At 35.6% G+C, this 20,597-nt stretch overlaps 1 protein-coding gene across 10 annotated transcripts in view; it reads left to right on the top strand.

Moving 5' to 3' along the window:
• Positions 1 to 20,597, top strand: part of LOC6040147 (ras-specific guanine nucleotide-releasing factor 2) — a 373,188-nt gene that overhangs the window by 335,692 nt on the left and 16,899 nt on the right. For 9 of the 10 annotated variants that reach the window (XM_038262900.1, XM_038262899.1, XM_038262901.1 and 6 more), the window contains one exon: positions 6,173 to 6,716. The exons of the other annotated variant lie outside the window; for it this stretch is intronic. The gene's annotated coding sequence lies outside the window, so the exon portion shown is untranslated. The remainder of the gene's footprint in view (positions 1 to 6,172; positions 6,717 to 20,597) is intronic. 10 annotated transcript variants of the gene reach the window in all.

Consider the following 20,597-nt stretch of genomic DNA (forward strand, 5'->3'; position numbering starts at 1 on the left):
TTTCGAAACATGTCATTTAAAGGGAAATTTAATGTTTTTTATGAATCTACATTAACCCAGAAGGGTCATTTTTTCATTTAGAACAAAAATTTTCATTTGAAAATTTCGTAGTTTTTCTAACATTGCATGGTTATTTTTGAGAGTGTAATTATGTTCTACAAAGTTAAAAAAAATACATAAAAATATCAGGGGTTTGCTTGTAGCAATCACGAGTTATAGCGATTTTACGGAAAAAAAAGTTTTGAAAAAGTTACTTTTTGCGTTTCTTTTTGTTTCATCGTTCGTGTCTGTTGGACTCTGACGGTCATGATCAACGACGTCCATTTTTTTCGAAACATTTTTTCTCGTAAAATCACGATAACTCGTTTATATCAAAATTTCTTCAACTTTGTAGAAAATTATCACACTCTTAAAAATAATATTAAAAAGTAAAAAATCATGAAATTAAAAAAAATTAAATTTTTTGTTCTAAATAAAAATATGACCCTTCTGGGTAAATGTAAATTCGAAAAATGACATGTTCCAAAAAAATTTACGGGTAACGGAAATAGGAAAGTTTTTAAAACTTTTTTTCAGATGAAAAATACTTTTTTTTCGGAATTTTGAGTACGCCATCAAATCGGGCGTTCAATTTTACATAAGAGTCCCATTGACACCAAATTTCTATTTTATCACCGCTGCAAATTATTAAAAAACTACTCTTTTTTCGCATGTTAAAAAATTGAAGGGGTCGTACCGCCACTCCGTCAAAAGATATCAGAAAACGGACCTCGAATTCGTGATCAGGGGCAAAAGTTACCCCTTAGGACAAAGTTTCACGCAGATCGAAGAGGGGTCGGGGCAACTTTTCCCGATTTCGTGTAAGTTGGTAGAGAATTACCCACAATTTAAAAAAAAGTTTTTCACACAAAAACTCAAATACAAAAAATGCAAGAATTTAGGAAATAAAAATTAAAAAAAATAATAACATTGAATTCAAAAAAAAAATATAATTTTGGAGCATTGCTTTTGTTATAACACTGTTTCACTTTTTTATTAACTTTCCTTTCCTCAGTAAGATGAGGAAGGCAAAAAGCTTTACAATAAATAAAAAAATAAGAAGATTGAACGAATATGCAAATATATCCATAATTCAATTTGAAAAAGGCAGGGAAATGCAGTTAAACTAATTAAGGGACCATCCATAAACCACGTGGACACTTTAGGGGGGGCGGGGGTTGCGATTGACCACGCTCCATACAAAAATGTTTTTTTTTGTATGGACAATTGTCCACGAGGGGGGGGGGGGGGGTTGAGATTCTCAAAAAAGTGTCCACGTGGTTTGTGGATGGTCCCTTAGCAGTTGATAGTTTTAAAAAAAGATTGTTTTAAAAATAATATTTGTTTTAAGAAAAAAAACTTTTTGCGCTACTGAACATAAAAAAAATTACTAAACCATCAAATATAAAAAAAAGTTCATTTTTAAGTTTTTAATCAAATAAGGCACTTTAAAGCTTACTGCTTACTTTTAATTTTTGTTTAAAATTGGAAACGGGCGTGAATCATTTTAAAAGATTAATGTTTTTAAAATTATTACATTTTTTGACATATTGACAAAGAACTTTGTCCTAAGGGCACTGTCTACGGGTGTCAATCCAAAATTTCGCGAAGCGAAAGTGTAACGATTTGTGTAATCGTTTAAACGCTTATATCTTCCACCCAATTCAAGCAATCTGCATGCTTTATTCACCAAACGAAAGGGGAAGTCTTAAATTGCAAGTTGATAAAACTTTGTTAAAGTACTCAAAAGTTAAGATGAAAAATAAAAATTCAGACCGGGAAAATCCCGGTCGCTGATTGGTTGAGCGCAACCTTTCCCGAACACATTAATCAGATTCAAGTATCTAGCACTTAGCAAATTTTGCTCTCTGCCACTGCTTCGAAAGCGTCGAGCCGTCACAGCCAAGCGAGGTTATAAAAGAGCGCCGTGCCGCCGGTTGAAGCTCAAACGAGTCCGAAGCTTTGCACGAGGAGGATCGAGAAGCAGCAGCAGCACAGCAGAGCCGCCGAGAGGAAGGAGAGAATTGAAAAATTGGAAAGAGAGGCAGAGCAGGCGCGGGAGGGAAAATTGCCGGCAACTTGGAGTGTCATCATCGCATGGTTTTATCATCGTCATAGGACGTTAAAATGGCCCTTTCAGGGCCAATTCACACGAAAGAGTATTCTTTAAAAATCTGGTTGGGTACGGTAGTGAGTGTTTGTGTGTGCGGAAGGGAAATCGAGTGGCAAGTTTGGGGCTTGAAAGAGCACCAAATTATCAACGCATACACACAAACGTGGGCTGGGAGCTTCATTTGTGTGCGCCTGGTTTCTGCCGTGCAACTACCCTTCACGAGTTTGCTCATCCGATCGATCTTGGGGAAAATCGATTTTCGATATTAGTGTGGTTCCGCGAACACAATTTTAGTGTGGTTTACACACACACACACACACACACACACACACACACACACACACACACACACACACACACACACACACACACACACACACACACGAGCAAATCCACAGTCGATGGCGCTTTTTTGCTACAAATACACTTGCAACGCACTGTTTGGTGCTCTAGGTGGTGTGTAGTATGTGTAAAAAGAATGAATAAAAAGATCGGAACCCAATTTTTGCGGAGCGAAATCGTTACGTGGCGATTTCCCCTCTTCGCAGACTTCCCCTCCTTTTCCTTCACGCTGATTGGTTGAACAAACCTTTCCCGATCATCCTCTCCGAGAGACGTGAGATTGATGTATCTAAAATCATCTCCACTCAAGCTCATAATTTTCTGACAGCCGAGGAGTCAACATCGAGTGGCAGTTGCAGAATCAGAAGGGACAGCATAAATTTCCCCCGGTCAACGACGTGGAGAGGTCGCCGAAATGGCTCGGGCCATCGCAGGAACGGGACGGATTGTCGCTGCAGGCCATCAAGGAAGAACGTTAGGGACCGATGTGGTCAAGCTGCTGATCCCGGAAGGCATCAAGAAGGGGTCTCCGTGTTGATCAAGAACCAGTTCCCTTTGGGTCAAGTTGGTTGTGGTTGCGATAAAGTTTATGGTTTTTGATACTGGACATGAAATTTAACATTTCGGCAGTCGTGACCGCAATCCTGAGTGGCCGGAGGCCCCGCGGATGTTCCGAAGGGGGACATTTGCCGAACCAAAAGAGTTGGGGCAATATGGGTATCAAACATTATGGTTTTTGATACTGGACATGAAATTTGAAATTTCGGAAGTATTGGCCACAATCCGGAGCGGCCGGAGGCCCCGCGGATGTTCCGATGAGGGGACATTTGCCGAACCATAAGAGTTAGGGCAATATGGGTATCAAACTTTATGGTTTTTGATACTGGACATAAAATTTGACATTTCAGCAGTAGTGACCACAATCCGGAGGCCCCGGGGATGTTCCGGTGGGGGGACATTTTCCGAACCATAAGAGTTGAGGCAATATGGGTATCAAACTTCATGGTTTTTGATACTGGACATGAAATTTGAAATTTCGGAAGTATTGGCTACAATCCGGAGTGGCCGGAGGCCCCACGGATGTTCCGATGAGGGGACATTTGCCGAACCATAAGAGTTAGGGCAATATGGGTATCAAACTTTATGGTTTTTGATACTGCACATGCATCTGACCATTATCTGAAGTTACGCAGTTAAAATAAATCGCTTATTTTACGCAGGAAGTAATAAATCGATTACTGCGATTGCCTTTTATTGTGCCGCGGCGAAATTCTGTTTCTGGAAATATAGAATAACTATTTCGAATTCAATTAGAGCCCTTGAAAGGGCAGTTTTAATGTTTGCTGTTGAAATTTACTTTGCTGCCGCCAATTGCTTGCAACAGCCTTGCAAAAACATTTCCGCATCTTGATAACTTTCGAGTGGTGAGGGAAAGTCGATTGATTTCACCATGATTTCTATTGCAGCTCCATTTGCAATTTCCGTCCCCTTAGTTCGATAAGACGTTGATATTATGTCTTAAAACTATTCAAAAAAGAGTTGTCTTATGTAATTATAAGGGAATCATGGGGAAATTTGGACCGGACATTTTTATCGAAAATTTCAACAATCATCTTGCAAAGTTCTTTGTCATACTGGTCATGTGTAACATAACCACCTGCACCTTTTTTGCGATACTCTTTGTATATTTTTTATATTTGTAAACTGTTATTCGATCATATTACATCATAATATCGATCATCATTATGATCTACCTTGTTCTGGAGAAAACATTTTGACAGCACCACAAAAATTTTTGGATTGAAATTTTATCTTTAAAAAGTGTTAGGAGTTTAGAATAAAATAATTTATATTTTTGTGACAATCCTGAAAATTTTATTTATGGATGAAATTCAGGAAAAACATTTTTAGAGTCATGAATTTAAAAATGGTGACTAGTAATAATAATTTTAAAACAAACTCAAAGTATACTTTTTTATGATGATACACTCGAGAAAAATCAAACTGTGTCTTATGTTTGTTTAGTTTTAAAATGGTTCTAAATACAAGTTTACTATATTTTTTATTGTTGATGTCTTTACATCTTTATAAATCAAGTTATATAACAAATGATACGATATTTTTCTAGCAGACAGTTTATTATGAAATTCGATTATAATCACTTACCTTTCTACCACTTTTGTATAAACTTGCTACAATAAAAAGTAGGAATTTTTGATGAAACAATTTCTTCAAAAGGGACCTGAACATTTAAAAAAATGAAATATAACCACTATTTTTTTCGCCCTTCGGCAAAAAGTATGAGAAAAACAATCTTTGTAATGGTGTTTTATACATTACTTTACAATTTTGTAATTCACCTGAATCAAACTTTAACCCAGTGCATGTAAATGAATGGTATTTCTGTTTTGCTGATTTCCATATTCTTTGAATATACCCTTTAAAGTGTTTGCACTCAACTTGATATCAGTAAATGTTTCACTTTTTAATGTTAAAATGTAGAATTCGTTTGAAATTTTCTGAACGTTTTCGAAAAAAAAATGTTTAGATTTTTATAATCACAACATACATTTTAAAAGAGCTGAAGTTGTTTTAAGGTTTTGAGGATTCTCTTTTTTTACTCTCAAGTATTTTTTTACTTTTAGTTATTTTTTTTACAAAATAAAAACAACGTAATATTTCTCTTCCATGTTTAATAAGGCTACTCATTAGGATGTAACAAAAATGACTTTTTGGCGGGCATTCAAGGGTTTGTTCCGGTGGGCATACTAAGCCCAAATCCAAAATATGAGCTTGATTGGTCGTAACAGGAGCTGGCGCTCCACCCTTCAATTTTAAATGGGATTTAACCCGTAAAAAAGATTTTTTCAAAAATGTCACTTTTTGAAGCATTTTAGCCACCAATGCGTTTACCAAAAACATCACTGGCGTGTAGGCCAGATCCTTGCGCATCTTTTGGTATATATAACATAGAAGTTTGGAGCACCCTGGAGCTCGGTACAGACCTTCAAAGTTTGGCATTTTTTCGAAAAATCGGTCCCGGCAAAAAAGATATGCGTCGCACCTTGCGACGCCCTAGACGCTATTTGATTTTGCAGGGACCGATTTTTCGAAAAAATGCCAAAATTTGAAGGTCTGTACCGAGCTGTGGGTGCTCCAAACTTCTATGTTATATAAACCAAAAGATGGGCAAGGATCTGGCCTACACGCCAGTGGTGATTTTGTAAACGTATTGGTGGCCAAAATGCCTCAAAAAGTGACATTTTTGAAAAAATCTTTTTTTACGGGTTAAATCCCATTTAAAATTGAAGGGCGGAGCGCCAGCTCCTGTTACGTCCAATCAAGCTCATATTTTGGATTTGGGCTTAGTATGCCCACCGGAACAAACCCTTGAATGCCCGCCAAAAAGTCATTTTTGTTACACTCTACTACTCATGCATCCTTTGAGGCTGATTACAGAGAAAATCCAAGCTTAGTACAGAATAAAATGAAAATTCAAAAAATGAAAATTTTAAATTTGAAAATTTATTATTCATAGAAAAATTATTAAAAAAATCAATAATTGAAAATTGTGAAAGCAAACCTCTTGCCCTCTCAATGAATTACTCTCAGCGTTATTTTTCCAACCAAACAACCTAACATGCTCTTCTCTGCATTCACTCTCCTTTTTTTCCCCAGATCGAACCAATTAAAAGTTGTTCGTGGCGTGACCTGCGATGATCGAACTCTGCAGTTTCGATTCTGCACATACGATAGCGCCTTGTTCGGGCCCCCGTCCGTTCGGGGTTCGCTCGAGCCATCAACACCTGCCCGCTTGGCCCGGACTTGGCCCTCGGGAGGGGAAAACTCTTGTTTTTCCACGCCCGGCCAGCTTTCACGGGGCATCATCATCATCATCATCATCGCTGCTAGTTGAAGCCCAGTTAAAAGAAGCATAAATCAGTGCAATCAAAGTTGAGTCGTTCCTGGACCGGACTCGATGTGGAGTCGACGAAGCTCTGGGGTGGAGATAATTTCCTTTACAAAGTTCAATCAGCGTGGACTTGACGGCGAAGGTTCAGGCCAAAGTTTTATCACAATGTCAGCGTTTAGTGGCGTTTTTCCCCTGATGAGTTGAAAGGATTGGGAAAAGCCGTACCCAGTGCTGGGTACATATCTGGGAGCTGATGCTGCATCAGATCTGGTGCAAAGTTGGCCGGAACGGGAAGGAGTTTCGAACGAGGTGAGTTCGGGATGATTGATTGTTCTAAGTTTATGAAATAGATATTTGTTTGAAAAGGTGCAACGAACAAATTGACCCAATAACTCGTAGTTCATATTTGAGTGAAAATTGTTGCGTTGCTCAATCTCTCTTCTCATCCTTCAAAGTTAACGATGAACCTCTATGAAAAATTGCGATTCTATTTGACAATCACACCTGTACCTAACTGCTTGTTGGATCAAACTCACTACTAATGGCACAATTTGCTTGTCACTAGCCGGCTTGTAACGCTATTACAATGTGCTAATCGGCTGTTCCACTGAGCAGCGGCAGCTGTCGAAAGTAAAGCAATAATCGTGACAATAAGATGATTTGCGATGGTGATTGTATCGAATGAATAAAACATGAAACGCCACTGCTGACGGAGGGACTTTTGTGGCGCCCGCGTTCCGGAAATGTCGAGCATGACTTACGCTTTTTTTCGATTTCCACGAAGTTTTGGAGAAATTTGTAACGAATGATTGGGCTGATAGTTTTTATTTTCTGGGAAAGTGATTTGCTTTGATCAATGAAGGTTATCTGACGACCAGATAATCTCTTTGACATAAACTCGTTTAACGTGAAGACTTCCATCATTGTCATGATTTTTCGTTCAAAGATATAATTTTTGCGTCGCTTTCAATATTTTGACAAAATTCCTTCAACAAGTTGTTTAGAATAATGCCCTACACAAGCTGATTCCTTTTGGTAACGATTATCCCATTCCTTGTAAAGTTATGGAAATCGTCATTAATCAATGATTGCCAACTAGGACGTCAATGACTGTGACACAAAATTATATAAATGTTGAAGCACATTTGATTTGGGTCAAAAATTCTTTCAGTGGCTTCAAGAAGGCAACAACCGGCACATGCTGATTCCTTTTGGTGCTGAAATTCGTTAAATTGAATTTAATACAGAATATTTCATAGTGATGATTAATTTTCTTCGAAAATGATCAACGGCTTCACCTTAAGGCAATTCAGTGCAATCTAAATGTAAATTACAGTAGAAAATCAACCGAAAAAGCTGACTATCTGCAAGTTTCACAAAGTCTGTCGATTTTGTATTCCCAGCCCTCAGTATCATAAAAGGAAGTCAGAGCAATTCTCTACGAAATCGGTCTTTTTTCTTCAATTTTAATTTTTGTATTTTTTAATCCGACTGAAACTTTTTTGGTGCCTTCGGTATGCCCAAAGAAGCCATTTTGCATCATTAGTTTGTCCATATAATTTTCCATACAAATTTGGCAGCTGTCCATACAAAAATGATGTATGAAAATTCAAAAATCTGTATCTTTTGAAGGAATTTTTGATCGATTTGGTGTCTTCGGCAAAGTTGTAGGTATGGATACGGACTACACTAGAAAAAAATAATACACGGTAAAAAAAATTTGGTGATTTTTTTATTTAACTTTTTATCACTAAAACTTGATTTACAAAAAAACACTATTTTTAATTTTTTTTATTTTTTGATATGTTTTAGAGGACATAAAATGCCAACTTTTCAGAAATTTCAGGTTGTGCAAAATCATTGACCGAGTTATGAATTTTTAATCAATACTGATTTTTCAAAAATCGAAATTTTGGTCGTAAAATTTTCAACTTCATTTTTCGATGTAAAATCAAATTTGCAATCAAAAAGTACTTTAGTGAAATTTTGATAAAGTGCACCGTTTTCAAGTTATAGCCATATTTAAGTGACTTTTTGAAAATAGTCGCAGTTTTTATTTTTAAATTAGTGCACATGTTTGCCCAGTTTTGAAAAATATTTTGAAAAGCTGAGAAAATTCTCTATATTTTGCTTATTCGGACTTTGTTGATACGACCTTTAGTTGCTGAGATATTGCAATGCAAAGGTTTAAAAACAGGAAAATTGATGTTTTCTAAGTTTCACCCAAACAACCCACCATTTTCTATCGTCAATATCTCAGCAACTAATGGTCCGATTTTCAATGTTAAAATATGAAACAATTGTGAAATTTTCCGATCTTTTCGAAAAAAATATTTTCAAAATTGTCAAATCAAGACTAACATTTTAAAAGGGCGTAATATTGAATGTTTGGCCTTTTTGAAATGTTAGTCTTGATTTGAAAATTTTGAAAATATTTTTTTCGAAAAGATCGGAAAATTTCACAAATGTTTCATATATTAACATTGAAAATCGGACCATTAGTTGCTAAGATATTGACGATAGAAAATGGTGGGTTGTTTGGGTGAAACTTAGAAAACATCAATTTTCCTGTTTTTAAACCTTTGCATTGCAATATCTCAGCAACTAAAGGTCGTATCAACAAAGTCCGAATAAGCAAAATATAGAGAATTTTCTCAGCTTTTCAAAAATATTTTTTTCAAAACTGGGCAAACATGTGCACTAATTTTAAAAAATGAAAAACTGCGACTATTTTCAAAAAAGTCACTTAAATATGGCTATAACTTGAAAACGGTGCACTTTATCAAAATTTCACTAAAGTACTTTTTGATTGCAAATTTAATTTTACATCGAAAAATGAAGTTGAAAAATTTTTACGACCAAAATTTCGATTTTTTGAAAAAATCAGTATTGATTAAAAAATTCATAACTCGGTCAATGATTTTTTGCACAACCTGGAAATTTCTGAAAAGTTGGCATTTTATGTCCTCTAAAACATATCAAAAAATAAAAAAAATTAAAAATAGTGTTTTTTTGTAAATCAAGTTTTAGTGACAAAAAGTTAAATAAAAAAATCACCAAATTTTTTTTACCGTGTATTATTTTTTTCTAGTGTAGTCCGTATCCATACCTACAACTTTGCCGAAGACACCAAATCGATCAAAAAATTCCTTCAAAAGATACAGATTTTTGAATTTTCATACATCATTTTTGTATGGACAGCTGCCAAATTTGTATGGAAAATTATATGGACAAACTAATGATGCAAAATGGCTTCTTTGGGCATACCGAAGGCACCAAAAAAGTTTCAGTCGGATTAAAAAATACAAAAAAAATCGAATGACCGAAATCCTAGAGAACTGCTCAGTCAGCTTGCAAACAGAAAATCTGCCTGGTGTGGAGGCTCAAATTTTACAAATTTTCACAAAGCCTATTTTTTTCATTCGCTGGACTTTCCTACCAAACTGTCAATGTTTGTGGAACGTGAGTTGCTGTTGTGGTTCGTTCTGATGGACAAGGGTGCACTAGATATGCAAAGGGGAAACTGTTCTCGAAGTGTGGAGGCTTTTCAGAAAGTGTTGATGGGTAATTCTCTACCAACTCACACGAAATCGGGAAAAGTTGCCCCGACCCCTCTTCGATTTGCGTGAAACTTTGTCCTAAGGGGTAACTTTTGTCCCTGATCACGAAACCGAGGTCCGTTTTTTGATATCTCGTGACGGAGGGCGGTACCCTTCCATTTTTGAACATGCGAAAAATGAGGTGTTTTTCAATAATTTGCAGCCTGAAACGGTGATGAGATAGAAATTTGGTGTCAAAGGGACTTTTATGTAAAATTAGACGCCCGATTTGATGGCGTACTCAGAATTCCGAAAAAACGTATTTTTCATCGAAAAAAACACTAAAAAAGTTTTAAAATTCTCCCATTTTCCGTTACTCGACTGTAAAAATTTTGGAACATGTCATTTTATGGGAAATTTAATGTACTTTTCGAATCTACATTGTCCCAGAAGGGTCATTTTTTCATTTAGAACAAAATTTTTCATTTTAAAATTTCGTGTTTTTTCTAACTTTGCAGGGTTATTTTTTAGAGTGTAACAATGTTTTACAAAGTCGTAGAGCAGACAATTACAAAAATTTTGATATATAGACATAAGGGGTTTGCTAATAAACATCACGAGTTATCGCGATTTTACGAAAAAAAGTTTTGAAAAAGTTACTTTTTGCGTTTCTCTTTGTTTCGTCGTCCGTGTCTGTCGCGGGTGACCATGAACGGCCATGATCGATGACGACCAACTTTTTCAAAACTTTTTTTCGTAGAATCGCGATAACTCGTGATGTTTATTAGCAAACCCCTTATGTCTATATATCAAAATTTTTGTAATTGTCTGCTCTACAACTTTGTAGAACATTGTTACACTCTAAAAAATAACCCTGCAAAGTTAGCAAAGTTAGAAAAAACACGAAATTTTAAAATGAAAAATTTTGTTCTAGATGAAAAAATGACCCTTCTGGGACAATGTAGATTCGAAAAGTACATTAAATTTCCCATAAAATGACATGTTCCAAAATTTTTTACAGTCGAGTAACGGAAAATGGGAGAATTTTTAAAACTTTTTAGTGTTTTTTCGATGAAAATACGTTTTTCGGAATTCTGAGTACGCCATCAAATCGGGCGTCTAATTTTACATAAAAGTCCCTTTGACACCAAATTTCTATCTCATCACCGTTTCAGGCTGCAAATTATTGAAAAACACCTCTTTTTCACACGTTCAAAATGGAAGGGGTCGTACCGCCCCTCCGTCACGAGATATCAAAAAACGGACCTCGGATTCGTGATCAGGGACAAAAGTTACCCCTTAGGACAAAGTTTCACGCAAATCGAAGAGGGGTCGGGGCAACTGCTGTGTGAGTTGGCGGAGAATTACCCTGATAGAATTTATTCAGCCAAAAGCAAGGGCAAGAAATTTAAAACAATATAAATAAACGTCCTTAATTATTTTAAATTCATCAATTGACTTTTTTTGTATTTTTGTATTTTTGTATTTTTGTATTTTTGTATTTTTGTATTTTTGTATTTTTGTATTTTTGTATTTTTGTATTTTTGTATTTTTGTATTTTTGTATTTTTGTATTTTTGTATTTTTGTATTTTTGTATTTTTGTATTTTTGTATTTTTGTATTTTGTATTTTTGTATTTTAGTATTTTAGTATTTTAGTATTTTGTATTTTTGTATTTTGTATTTTTGTATTTTAGTATTTTAGTATTTTAGTATTTTTGTATTTTGTATTTTTGTATTTTTGTATTTTTGTATTTTGTATTTTTGTATTTTGTATTTTTGTATTTTTGTATTTTTGTATTTTGTATTTTTGTATTTTTGTATTTTTGTATTTTTGTATTTTGTATTTTTGTATTTTTGTATTTTTGTATTTTTGTATTTTTGTATTTTTGTATTTTTGTATTTTTGTATTTTTGTATTTTTGTATTTTTGTATTTTTGTATTTTTGTATTTTTGTATTTTTGTATTTTTGTATTTTTTAATTTGTATTTTTGTATTTTTGTACTTTTTGTATTTTTACTTTTTGTTTTGATTATTTTGCTTATAACGTTTTCTAAATAAACATTGACTAAATTAAAAAAAAAATTCAGTTAAAATCAGAGCAAACGGGTTTCCTCCTCAACTCACCCAATGACCAACTTTGCCACTAGAGCGTGCAAGATTTAGCTGAAAAACATTCCTTTCCAAAACTCGAGCCAAAAATCTTCTCTCTCCCCCCATATCTGGTCATGGGAAAGTGGCGGATGAGCTGCCATCCAGCAGCAGATACTCTTCCCAGGGCCAGACTGGGACTCGTTATGGAATGTAAATAAAGTGAAGCGCAAGAGCAAAGTAAACGCGAGTTAAAATACTTATCCAATAAATTACCATAAACGGCACACTCTTTTTCGGAGGACCTTTCTCGGTTGAGCTGTTGCAATAACTGTTTACTGAAATTGTGGAGTTTTTTCGTTTTTTTTTTTGCTGGCGAGATGGGTATATTCTTAATGTACTCCGGAAAAGTTAACTTAATTCGAATCCAGCTGTATAGGGTAGGGTAGTCATCAATGAGACACTTTTGGTTTTCAACTTTCAACGATTTTTCTAATTTTTTCATCAGCATGTCTTAATGAGCTTTTAGTTGCATTATCTTTCTTTTAATGTGTTCTATCATTGACCAATATATGAGATCGATCCGACATCTACAGCCAGAGTTATTCAACTGTCTCATTGTAGACGCACTTGGCAGGAACAATGAGACAGCTGGGGAACAATGAGACACTTTACGAAAATCAACATTTTTCTAGCAAAACATCATGTTTTTGTATTTTTCCATTGCAGGTGACTTCCCTTGTACATTTTTGAGCAATTTTGCCAACATGAAACTTTTAATAACAAAAGTTACACTAAAAAGTATTTAAATTTTGTAAAATCCATATATTAATACCAAATAACTTTGTATTTTTGGTTAAATGAAGTTTAAACTCTATAAATATGCCAAAAATCACTTTTAATTTATGTTTTGAAAGATTTCCATCGATTTTGAAAAGTTTATTGAAGAAAAATCAAAGTGTCTCATTGTTACCCATGAGCTGAAATCAGTGGGGAACAATGAGACAGTCCTGGGTTCTGGGTGTATTCTAAATTTTGGCCAAATCTAATGAAAGGACATTGTAGCCCAACTTAATCCCAATGGAATGTCGAAAGAAATTTGAAAATATATTAGTTTTGGTGTAAATGGCAGCCTACGAGCGAAAAAGTATTTTTTGTCCATGATTTACTTTTACACCCCAGAATCAAACATTTATGAATTACTTTTCAAGGGAGCGTCCATAACCAAAGCCACTTATATGGCAGACGTGTATCCAGTAGACACACCTTTCCCCCAAATATGAGCCTGATTGGTTGAAACTACGACTTGTGAGAGCCATTTTATCATTGTTCCCCGTGTCTCATTGATGACTACTCTACCCTACCGTTAATGGTGGAAAGTGTCTCTCGTTATTATTTTGGAGAGGTTTTTTTATAACTTTAGGGGTTTTCTGCTTCTTGAAGTAGACGACAAGTCTAACTTTAGGCGCATTGCCCAACTTCTCTCAGTTTCACGGTGTACTTAGGAAAGAATAGCACAGTTTTGGATTAAGACAACAAACTTTTCTGTCGAAATTGCTCAATAAGAAATCTTCCAATAGCCTTAACTCTCTTTCTCGGCATTATTCCACCAAAGCAACCGTAAACCGGACACTTTTCGCCGGAAACTCATCGTTCCGGAACCGGCGTTCCGTGGGAAGCTAAACGATTGTCAGAGCCACCACCTCCAGGTGGATGTTTTGGGCCCACGTGATGGACGGAGCTGCTGGAAATTTACGAGGAAATGAACGCGCAATAGTAAGACTTCCCGGGGAGGGGGAAAGCTTTTTCCGCAAACCCGAGAGCCGGTTGTGTGCTTTTATGACGGTTCAAGGGCTTTGGCTTTATGAGGTCAAATTTACTGCGGCATACGACAGATGTCGTTCCGGGTGGGGTGAGGATTACTTCGCCGAGGGTTCTTGGAAGCCCGGCAAACAAACGAAGAAGCGAGGCACTGTGATCGGAATGAATTTTGATCACGACCGTGCGTTGCTATGGGGAACAAATTCGAAATTTACGACCGTGAGAAAGCTTTATTCCGGCAATATGGTTGAGGTGGAATTAATCAGATAGGAGGTACAACGAAATGTACTCTTGAGAAAGGGGCCATCCATAAACCACGTGGAGACTTGAGGGAGGGGGAGGGGTTTGGCGATCGTCCATGCTCCATACAAAAAAGGTTTTTTTTTTGTATGAACAATTACCCACCAGGAGGTTTTGAAATTTTCAAAAAAGTGTAGGGTAGGGTAGTCATCAATGAGACTCTTTTGGTTTTTAACATTCAACAATTTTTGTATTTTTTTCATCAGCATGTTTTTATGAGCTTTTTGTTGCATTTACTTTCTTTTGATGTGTTCTAACATTGACCAAAATATGGTATTGATATTACGTCTACAGCCCGAGTTATTAAACTGTCTCATTGTAGACGCACTTGGCAAGAACAATGAGACAGCTGGGGAACAATGAGACACTCTACGAAAATTAATAATTTTCTAATAAAACGTCATGTTTTTGTATTGTTCCGTTTCAGGTAACTTGCCTTAATTAGTTAAAAACAAGTTTACCAACTAGAAACTTTGATTAACAAAAGTCTCATTGCTACCCATGGGCTGAAAGGAGTGGGGAACAATGAGACAGCCCCGGATTCTGGATATATTCTTAATGTTGGCCAAACCTAATGAAGGGACATTGTAGTCCAACTCGTTCCCTATGAATAGTCGAAAAAAAATCTAAAGAAATGTTAGTTTTGGTGTAAATGGCAGCCTACAAGCGAAAAAGTAATTTTTGTCCATAATTTACTTTTACACCCCAGAATCAAATATGAATGAGTAACTTTTCAACGGAGCGTCCAAAGCCACTATTATGGCAGACGTGTATCCTGTAGACACACCTTCCCCCAAAATATGAGCCTGATTGGTTTAAACTACTACTTGTGAGAGCCATTTTATCATTGTTCCCCCCGTGTCTCATTGATGACTACTCTACCCTACACGTGGGTTATGGATGGGGCTTTTAGAAATTTATTTAAATATTGATACAAAAACTGCTTTGTTCATAAAGAGTTTCATATTGCTTTGTGCCACTGTTGCGTTTTAAATAAATTAATCAACTCAATTTGTTGACAAGTTTCAGATAAATGACCACAATTTATTAAGACCGATGCAAGTCATTTTGAATGTCAATGTCCCTCGACTATGACCGAACCCCACGATACATAAGCTTTCTGCATGTATTTGATGCGCCTGAATGCATGCAAAAAAGCTTTTGATTGAGTTTTGATAATTTTTGTTATTGTTTTTTTTTTAAACTCAATTGAGTGCTTTTTAATTTTTTTTTGTATAGTTAAGCAAATTTTTCAAAACAATGAATTTTTTTACGTATGTTGTGGCTCGTGGAGAGCTTGCATTTAGGGATATTTCTAAAATAATGATTCAAATCAGATACTGCCGTTTATCATGAAAACATTCTTTTTTGGCATTCTAGCAATGATTGAGCCACAAAAACGTGCAAAATTTGATGAATTTTTCGAAAAAATACTACCACTATCATGTAGAACATGGATACGCTCTAAAACGTAACCCTCCAAAGTTACAAAAAACACATAATTTTAAAATGCAAAATTAGGTTCTGAATAAAAAAATGACCTCACTGGGTTATTTAATATTTAAAAAAAAATACATTCTATTTACTATAAAATGAAATGTCCCACGATTTTCAACAGTTGAGAATGGGAAATGGCAGTGATTTTTAATTTGATTTAACTTTTTTTTAAATAAAAAATACGTTTTCTTTGGAATGTTGGGTACGCCCTCGAATTGGGCCTCAAATTTTACACAAAAGTTCCTTTGACACGAAATGTGTATCTTCTCACGATTCCGAGCACTAAATCATGCGGGCACAAAAACCCAAAATGGTGTGTCGAACGGCAAATCATGTCCGAATATTGTGGTATACAAGCCGGATTCCTTAAGGGAAGCGAGATATTCAAGATGGCTGCCAATATGGGTATGTGGAATATTCACAGTATTCGATATCGACTATTCAATTTTAACTAATTTGGGGTCGCTGAACCCGAATGTTACATAATTGGCACTTCAACATGAATTTTGATGTCGTGCCTTGACTATAAAGAACGTGCGAACGAGAAAAATAAAAGGGGTCGTGCCGCCCCTCCGTCACGAGATATCGAAAAATGGACCTCGGCCTCGTGATCAAGGACCAAATTACCCTTTGAGCAAAATTTCACAAAAATCGATGATGGGCCCGACCCGACCCGACCCAAACATTTAATATTGAACCCTTTGAAGATCGTAAAATTTCACTAATGTTTCATATATCAACATTGAAAATCGGATAATTAGTTGCTGAGATATCGACATTAGAAAAAATTGCATAGGTTGTTTGGGTGAGGCTTAGCAAACATCAATTTTCCTGTTTTTAGTCCTTTGCATAGCAATATCTCAGCAAACTTAGGGTCGTATCGAAAAAGTTAAAAAAAAAAAAAAATATTTATAAAGATTTTTTTTAGCTATTCATGAATATTTTTCTCTAAATTGGGAAAACTTGTGCACTAATTAAAAAAAATTAAAACTGCGCCTATTTTCAAAAAAAGTTACCTAAAAATGGCTGTAGCTTGAAAACGGTGCACTGTATCACAATTTCACTTCAGTACTTTTTGATTGCAAATTCGATTTTAGATCGAAAAATGAAGTTGAAAAATTTGTGCAACCAGTATTTGGATTTTTTTAAAATCAGTATTGATTCAAATATTCATAACTCGCTCGAAGATTTTTTGCCCATTCTGGAAATTCATGAAAAGTTGGCATTTGATGTCCACTAAAACATATGAAGAAATATAAAAATTAAAAAGAGGTGTTTTTATTGACAAATCAAGTTTAGTGACAAAAAAGGAAATTAAAAATCACCAATATTTTTTTTACCGTGTATAATTTTTTCAGTGTAGTCCCTATCCATTCCTACAATTTTTTTGAATTTTCGTACATCATCTTTAGGGTTAGTGAAATTTCACGATTTCGCGGACAGCGTAAAATCCGTGAAATTTGGCATTTTCCGCGAAATCCCGTGAATTTTTATATTTGTGTGAAACTGTAACGATTTTTCTCAAAATGATTTATCTAACACAAATAGGAATAAACATAATCTTATGAACTACTGTAGAATAAAGTGAGTTAAAGTTCAATTTCTAACATAGAGTTAGTGATTTTTGACGATTTCGTGGACAGCGTGAAATTCGTGAAATTTATTAATTTTCTCAAATCATGTTTGTTTTTCAAAATAACAACATAATAAATATTTCATCCACACAGACTATTTAAGAAAAAATTATTAGTTTTCAATAGAAAAGCTTGGTATGAACCATTTAAAGAATTGTTCAGATTTTTCAGTGATTTTAGAAACTTAGTTAGTTTAGTACGAAAAATAAAAGAATTATGCTTTGTTTTATTCAAAATAAAATGAAAGCTTTGAAATCAACTTTTAAAAACTTAACAGATTTTTTCTGAGTCCTGTTTAATTTGAACGATATTTGATTATTTGGGTGGATGATTCCCGTGAAAGTTTCAAAATATACTACTTTTTTATGTTTTTGTTTTAATTTTGAATAAAAATGATGATTTCGATACAAGTCAGGGATGGAATAATCTCACAAAAATCAATTTCGCTAGCGAACTTTCTTCACCCGCGAAAGAGAGAGGAAGCAAATCACGCAAAAGAAAATCGCTCCCAATATTCTTCAAGAAAATCAATCTGCTGATGATTTTTTGTGAATTTCCTTGTCAGCACCACATAAAAATATTTATTTCACTTTGTTTACACACATTGCCCATCTACAAAACGTGAAAGGTCGTTTTTCGACGTGTGACGTTACACTTGCATATATTATTTTTTACTTTTGATTTAAAATTGAAATTTTGAAAAGGGAGATGAAAACTGTTCGGTCCAATTGGCCAGTCCCTGCGTTGTGATTAACTACTTGCGGGACTGCCGGAACCAACCACTAACGGACGACGGCGGGGCTGCAGGGACGATGGCGGACGAAGACGTTTCTTACCGAACAAATAAAACACGGTGGTTTTCAAGGCTCCGAGAGGCTACCTGCTTCCTCGGAGGTTCAACACAGAAGAAGCTTATTTCACAATTTTACAAAATACGAAACCTTAAATCTAAATCACAAAAATTGCATCACGAAGATATACAATAACATACATGACAGACTGTACTGTCAGCCTACTAGCGCTCCCAGCGGTCAATGAGGGAAACACTGCGTGACCGGGGGGTAAAATGCAACTTATGCCATAATAGGGTCCACGACCCAACAAAAACTAAAAAAAATGTTAATGTGCTAAATGTTGCAAAAAAAGTCAAATTATTTCACTCATTTTTGTTGGACAAGATTGTTAAATCTTGCTTTGATATGGAATTCAATAAATTGAAGCTAATCAGCGAAAACTTTTTAACTTTCTAAGTCGAATATTAAAAAATAGCAGTTAAATATATGAGAATACGCATGCCCTACATTTTATTTCAAAATATATATACAGCTCATCCATAAACTAGGTGGAATCTTTTTTGAAAATTAGGAGAATTTTTTTTTGTGTCACGTTCAAATTTATGAAAGATTTTTTTGTTTATTGAAGATTTACATATAATAAAGCATGAAAAGTAGTTTCTGTGATTGAAACATAAAATATTCAGAGTTATTTTAACATTTAACATCACGTTCCGTGAAATTCGCGTGAAATTTGGTGGTTTGAAATTGAGGTCCCCGTGAAATTTGCAATTTTCGAGCGTGAAAAATCACTAAGCCTTATCATCTTTGTATGGACAGCTGCCAAATTCGTATAGAAAATTATATACACAAACTTATCATGCAAAATGGCTTTTTTGTGCTTACTGAAGGCTCTTTAACACTGGAACGCCCAACGCATGTCCAACTTACACGGACGCCCAAGCCTCCCAAAAAAGTTGGAACACTAACTTCAACTCGCTGGTTCTCGGCCATTACTCAACCAATCGGGAAGATTCTTGTTTCCAGCGATTTGTTAGAATGTCTAGCTGATCCTTATACATTGCAGAATTTAATTTGATCAAATCTGTCATTTCTGCGACCGAAAACATCGTTTCACCTTTTTTAAAACGACTGCCTCCGCGGAATTTTTGATGACTTTTTTTACACTCGAAAAAAAAAAGTTGGAGCGATGTTTTTGATCGCAAAAATTACAGATTTGATCAAATTAAATTCTGCAAAGTTTTAGGATCATCTAGACATTCTAACAAATCACTGGAAAAAATAATCATCTTGATGGGTTGAGTTATGCCCGAGAACCAGCGAGTTGAAATTACCGTTCCAACTTTATTGGAGCCTTGGGCGTTGGAATGTTAAAATTTTCAGCCGGATTAAAAATGGTATAAATGGTATGGTATAAATCTCTGGTGAGTTTGCAATTCGTCGTAATAGCAATCAAGACCTCCGACGCATTTTGATTTTTTCTCAGAATTAGGCAATTTTTTGTGTTTTTCAGTACAGAACATTTAGAGGAAACAATTTGAAGAATTTTTGATTTTGAAAACCCGTAAGTTGATCGAGAACCGATCGAAAAACAGGTATGTTTACTACGGTTCCTAGGACCTTTTGAAAACTAAGCCGAGAAATGAGCTACCGTCAACTGGGGTGAATCGCGACTTTAGTCTGAATAGGGACAACAGTTTTTAGAGCACTGACAGCTTTTAAATTTGGAAATGTATGTACACATTTTGTTGTGTAACCGAAACCAACCAAAAATATCAAAATATTAGGCTGCAACCTTGCTAAAACTGCTCTCCCAATTCGATGACGATACTTTTTACGGATTTTATGCGTTTTGAATAATTTGCAGTTTTTTTCTGGAGTACGTTGATCTCCCTCCACAAAGTGCCAAAAAATCAAATGGATGTCATATACAAACATGAGCACAGCACTGCAATTTTTCACCATTACTGTTAATGCACAAAGAAACAGTACTGCCCATTCAGTACAAATAAGCAACATCATGGTTGTCGTTGCTTCATCTTCGTCTCAATGCTGTCGAGACGCAAAGCAACGCAAAAAAAAAGACGAAGCAAGATGAAAAATTCCCATCAAGAAAGCTTTCCACATCGCACTCTGGCAGAGAGTAATTGGCTAATTTAGATCGATGAGCTTTCCCCTCCCCGCCTTTGTCTTCGTTCTCCCTCCTTCCCACTCACTCACCCCAGGTCACGAAGCTCCCATTAGTACCATATTTTCAATGGCAATTTTCACATTTGTAAGTCCGAGATTTAATCGCCACAACAAACGACCAGCGCGCCAGCCACCGCCATTATCATCACCAGCAGCATTGCTTGGGAGGGGGTGAGAGGGAGGTGCCAGGAAGAAAAGCTCCTCCAGGAAAAGCTTCAAGAAAACGGACAAACAGCTTTTATTTGATTTCCACTAGTGGGCGATGTGTGCTCTGTGATTTCAGAACGATCTTTTCCGCAAACTTTCTCTCCCCCCCCCCCTTTCT

The sequence above is a fragment of the Culex quinquefasciatus genome, chromosome 3 (genome assembly GCF_015732765.1).
Source record: "Culex quinquefasciatus strain JHB chromosome 3, VPISU_Cqui_1.0_pri_paternal, whole genome shotgun sequence".
Classification (NCBI taxonomy): Eukaryota; Metazoa; Arthropoda; class Insecta; order Diptera; family Culicidae; genus Culex; species Culex quinquefasciatus.